This window comes from Homarus americanus, unplaced genomic scaffold (assembly GCF_018991925.1).
Source record: "Homarus americanus isolate GMGI-L3 unplaced genomic scaffold, GMGI_Hamer_2.0 scaffold44915, whole genome shotgun sequence".
NCBI lineage: Eukaryota > Metazoa > Arthropoda > Malacostraca > Decapoda > Nephropidae > Homarus > Homarus americanus.
This window is the reverse complement of record NW_024730529.1, coordinates 621,543-627,958: the sequence shown is the minus strand read 5'-3', so window position 1 is coordinate 627,958 and position 6,416 is coordinate 621,543.

Genomic DNA, 6,416 nt, shown 5'->3' with positions numbered 1-6,416 from the left:
AGTTGAGGGATCCAACTCTACTTGACTAAGAGTTGAGGATCCAACTCTACTTAACCCAAGGTGTGTACGATACAATAAGGTGATTACAAATCCCTCTGAATGGAACTTGACTCTCCTTACCCTGAGGTCTGGGAGATTCAAATCTATCTTCTTGACGTCTGTGACCTTACAATAGGATGGAATTCTATTTTTCAAAGGCTTAAGGAGTCTGACAATGTGATCCAAGTCTTTCTCTCAATAGAACTGATGATGTATGCTGGGAGTGAACGTCGCTTTGGAGTGAAATGGGAGGCGAAGGAGGAGGAGGGAGAAGGAGAAGAAAACAACAACGAGGAAAGAAGGAGAAGAAACACACACACACACACACACACACACACACACACACACACACACACACACACACACACACACACACACATACAGGTGTTACAGATAGTACAGGTGTTGGCTTGGACACACCTGGAAGAGCAAGAATTCCAAGGTGAGAACTAGACAGGTAATGATGATCAGGACCCAGGTGTGACCCTCCCACCTCCCTCCCTCCACCTTGATAATACAACAGCTGAATATCTGAGGCTGTGTAGTCTGGAGGAGGTAAGGGGAGGGAGAGAAATGGGAGATGGAGAAGAGGGTTAGGGAAAAACGAGAAGAACTGGTGGGGAGGGAAAGGGGAGATACAGAGGAGAGAGTAAAAGGGAGATAGATGAGGAGGAGGAGGAGGGGAGAGAAAGGGGAAAGGACGATGGCGAAAAAGGAGAGAGAGAGAGAGAGATTCAGCAAATTTTAGCAACTATGATTAATATTGTAACAAGAGGCAACCCGTCTTCACCACACCACAGTAACTGAACCAAGTGGGGAGGTCGTTGTTAGGCGGGGAGGAGGAGGAGGAGGGGGAGCAGGTGGGGATGGAGGCGGGGGTGGTGATGGTGGTGGAGATAGTGGTGGAGGAGGCGGTCGCGGTGGTGGGGCACGAGATGGATGAGCAGCTTATGTAAACGTCATCCAGACAACGTTGATACATTGTGTGTGTGTTGCCTGCCTCACACACACACACACACACACACACACACACACACACACACACATGATCCCGCTACATGTATATACACTCACTCGTAAATTCATACACACAAACCCACGCAAATTCGCCATCTCTCTCTCTCTTGCCTAGTGGCGCTATTTCTTCCCTTTCTACCTATTCTTTTCCCCTTCACTATTCCCTTTCCTCCTCTTCTTCCGTTTCCCGACTTTCCTCTTTTTCCCTTTTCACGATTACACGTCTTCTCTTCCCCCCTTCCCATCTTCTTCCCTTCCGCCTACCTCCCCTTCCCTTCCCGTTTCTATCCTCCTTCTCCCTCTCTTCTTCAGTTCCCTTCCCCTTCTTCCCATCTTAACTCTCCTTCACCTCCTCCCGTTCTCTCACCCTCCCTCCCCATCCTCCTTCCCTTCTCCTTCTCTTCCCCTCCCTCCCTACCCCCTTAACCCCCTCACCCCTCTTCCTCCTGCACCCCACAAACAAGAGTTATAGCCCTCAGCATGCAAACTATACCTTAAGCCAAGTGAGAGACTGCACCAGTACATGCCAGGGACACACACACACACACACACACACACACACACACACACACACACACACACACGGAAGCTCTGTAAATATGCAACCTGAAAACCACACGTGTAAGAAGCAATAAATTGACAGATAGACCTCAAGTGTATAATGGTTTGACCTCATGGGGATGTGAGTGAAGGAGGGTTCAACTTGATCATAATTCAAGGGATTAAGTATTATATTCAAAAAGGTTAAAATATCTTAATCAAAGGGTTAAGCTATCGAATTCAGTGGGTTATAATATCGTATTCAAGGGTTAAACTATCTTATCCAGAAGGTTTAACTCTCGTAATCAAGGGCTTTACTACCGCATTCGAAGGGTTAAACTATTTTTTTTTAAGTGTGAATCGTCTGAGGGTTTAAGTTATCGCATTTAAGAGGTTAAACTCAAGTATTCGGAAGGATAAGTTAATTACAGGGATTACACCACTGTTCTCACTGGCCTAAAACCATCATAGTAAATAGGCCAAAACACAGGATTTAAACCAGTGTACTCACGGAGAGTTTAAGCCCTCATGATCAAGAGGTTACATTAATCGCCAAATAATAGACACTAACCGAGGTCCGCTATTTTTAGGACAAGCTATTATTGGGATAAGGTTTCTTAGGTTAAGTTAGGTTAGGGTAGGTTAGGTTAGGTCAGGTTAGGGTAGGTTAGGTTACATTATGTTTGGTAGGGTTTGGTTAGGTTAAGTTTAGCAGAAAATTACGAGTCCCTTATTTCGCATGTCCTAAAATGACCTGCAGACCCGCTAACCAATCAAGCTATTTCTGGCCACCAAGGTACACGTATTTCACACCTTCATACCCAGACTCTGCCCGTATGTGACCCCGGCAAGGTGCTGGTATGAAGTCATTCTTTCTTTAACTCTATTAAGTTATAACTCAAACTATAATACACGGGTCTATTTTTTATTTTTATTTACTTTTTATTTTGCTGCAGCGATATTGTGAGGATTGTATCAGGTGAATGTTGGCAAGACATGAAGGCTAATTTACTGTGACACACCTGCACTGTGTCACGCCCGAACTACCTCTGGGGATTACAGGTGACTCTCTCTCTCTCTCTCTCTCTCTCTCTCTCTCTCTCTCTCTCTCTCTTTTTCTTTCTTTTACCATATCTCTCTCCAGTGCTTGTTTTTTCTTCACCTCCCTCTACCCTTTCACTTACTCTATTTCCTCTTTCATTTCCCTCTCTCTTTCTACCTTCTTCCCTTCGTTCTCTCTTTGTCCTCACTCCATCGCTCTTTTTCCCGTCCCCTAGTTCTTCCTTTTCCTCTTCCTTGCCACTAACACCTCTCTCTCTCTCTCTCTCTCTCTCTCTCTCTCTCTCTCTCTCTCTATCACACACAAACTCATACGCATATCATCACTTCCTAATCTCCTTTTATATCTGTCTGTCTGTCTGTCTGTCCATTCTCCCACTCCCAACATATCCTCAGCCTCCCTGACAACGTTTCCATTCAGGCAGGATAAAATGGAAGGATCTCACCTCCTCCTGACATCCTTAAGACCACACCTGAAGGAGGAGCTGATGAGGAAGAAGTCCTAATTATCACCTTAATCCAGAGTTCCTTAATCCTCTCAGTACGACGTGGGTGCCAGTGGTTAATCTTCTCAAAATGGATAAACTAATCCAGTCTATCAGGATGGATTATATATTAAAGGATAATCCTATTTATAAGAATATTGTAATAATTGATAAGGATTAATCGTCAAAGGCTAATCCTACCTGTAAGGATAATTTAATTTCATCTATCAATAAGGGTTAAATGCCACATGATAATCCTATATTAGAAGAGTAATCCTGTCAGCAGGAAGTAGACACCAGCTCCAATTGTATCAATAGACGGTATATACTGTAGGTAGCATTAATCACCTTCAGTAGAAAGTATATTACTAATCCTATCGGTAGAAAACAGATTATTTAATACTGTCAGTACAAAGTGATTAATTTGATAATCCCATCAGTGTAAAATAGATGATTCGCTAATCATTTAAGTATTGTTATAAAGTATGGAGATATAGAGCTCTGTCTGTGAGTGTATGTGCGCGCGCGCTTTAGTGCTTGCCAGTGCCCTTGAGTATATGCGCGTGAGCTTCAATGTCCCTTTGAGTCCAATTGAGTTTTTGCCTGAGGACGTTCACCCTTCAACACGTTCACAAAAAATTTTAAAATATATAAATAAATAAATAATATATATATATATATATATATATATATATATATATATATATATATATATATATATATATATATATATATATATACACGAATACACATTCAAGTATACCGTGTGTGTGTGTCAAAGCACGAACTGAAGAGAGATAGGTAGATAAGTACTGGGGTAACAAGGGTAGATAAGTACCTGAGAGGAGAGAGAGAGAGAGAGAGACCACCATCAACTCTCATTCAACCACACAAATCATTCAGATAAATTTTCACTCTCACTTATATTTCGATTTTTACATCAAAATTTTCTGTTCCATCTTGTATACAAATTCTTAGTCATCTTTTTTTTTTCACTCCCGCGTCGTGTCCTCTTCCTTGAAAAAAGTTTTAATTGCTGGGATCCCTTGATTAGAGAAGCCCTCTCCTCCCTTGACTATATTGCCAGAGTTTAGTGAACGTGTCAAAACGCAGCGTTCTCTTCCGTTCTCTTCCGTTCTTGTTTTCACGAAGATGGATAAAAAACTCTAAGGGATTTTTTTCTCCGTAATAGGTATTTAACCTCTATAAGCTATTATATAAGGACTTGCTCAAGAGGTAGAATTGGTGAGAATTTAATCATTAATGTGATACGGGATAAACGAAGAATAAAGATGAAGTCAGAATTATATAAAAATTTACGACGTAAAAACAGTGGGAGTAACATTCTGTGCTTTCCGTACTCGAGTCGAGGCACCTTGCCAGGACAGACTGCAATTAACACGGAAAAATTCCACAGGCATATGCACTCGAAAACAAAGCCAGCAGGGCGAACGCGTGATGTCCCAACACCGAGCTATTACCACCCTTACTGACTGCTCACACAAGGCTCAAAGTACCTCCCGGGTGGTCCTCGTCGCTTGGGCCGTTTTCATTGGGTTACTTTGATTTATGAATGTTTTCTCAAGACTACAGATGCAAGTTAGTTTCCTAAAGCTAATTGTGAGGCGAGTCGGGGCAGCAGGAACACATACAACAACAACAACGTTCTCGGGGTCGAATGTTGGGGTTCGTGAATTACGAGACATCAAAGATCCCTCACTCGCTCTGGGGACGTCATGCTGTGTGTGACATACTGTGTATTACTACCTCCTGCGATATTCGCTCTTTCATCTCTATATTTATAGACATCTATCAACAATATTACTTCTGCTTGTCTCCAATATTTTTATTAATTGTTTATGTCTATTTGTCCACGTCTGTCACTACAGTTTATCGCCTTTCTTTTGTTCCCAGTTGATTATTGACTTCTGCATAATATTTCGTGTGTAAAACACATGTTTACCTGAACTCTTCCGCCCACTTCCAACCTGTAAAGTAACACTATATTATGTAATAACAACGGCTCTTTCAGCTTACCGTAATACTAGGCACCTCCTGCATACCTTCTCCTGAGGCAGAGCAGCGACACATATCCTACAAACCCTCTTTACCCCTTGGTTGAAGTAATGGCATCAAGTGTCTATTATCGAATTTTTCCAAGAGGGAGAGGGGGGGGGGCATAGCAGCGTCCCTACCACGACCCAAGACAAACCCATCCACCCATTCAGTAGTTATCACAGTAACAAGAACAATAGGCCTTGGATGACAGGGAGACGGCGAGGAACGCGGTTCTATGATGCCGGGAAGGACAGCAGCGGCGACAGCGACGAGGAAAACGAAGACTCGAGTGAGTTCAACAATATCCTTGGAGCGTGTTAGAGTTTGTACTGACACGTATGACAAAAATAGTAAAAAAAAAATAAACATAAAACAAAAACAACACCAGCTACTGTACGTTCTTATATAACCAGCGACAAAATCTTCAGTCTAGGAGGAAAGCAGCACCCAAGTACTCCTCCTCCTCCTCCTCCACTTAGAATACACGAGTCTCTCTCCCTCACCCCGGGTCCCCTACACCCATCCTCGCCCTTAAAGAAAACGGCTTGGGGGGGAGGGGGTGCTCCACAGCCCACAGCAGCAGTTGGTTTCTAGGTGGGTAACGTGGAGAGCCATGATCCAGTGTCATCGTTTTTATGAAGCGAACAGCAGCTGAAGGTCGGTTACCCCAGAGAGGAATGTTGCTGGCACTATTCCAGGCACTCATAAACGGGGAAAACACGGCTCCAAGCAGTGCCAGAGCCAGTTAGGAAAAAAGCAAGGGTCCAAGCAGTGGTTGACGGAGTTAGGGAAAAAGAAAAAGACAGACAGAACAACTTCAAACCTTTACACACTGTTGGAGGTACAGTACTTAAAGAAAGGAAAAACAGAGAGTTAAAATAAAATAAAAGTTTGCAAAGTTATAAAATTACTAAAAAATAAAACATTGTCAAACAGTTATAGATCAAGTAATGAAGGCATCAGCCTCTTTTCTGGGAGTCGGCGAACCACGACTCTCCACTAAAACTTTTTTCGGGTTGCCTTTACCGGAGATTACAACACTTGACAAACACTTACACTTGAAATGAAGTACTTTGCCTCGTGATGATAATTATGCATCAGACATTTCGGATCCCCAAAAGATTAACCACCCTTAACTTAACCTAACCTACCCTAACTTAGCCCCAACAAAATCTAACCTAACCTACCTTAACTAACCTCATTCCTCAAGTAATGTTA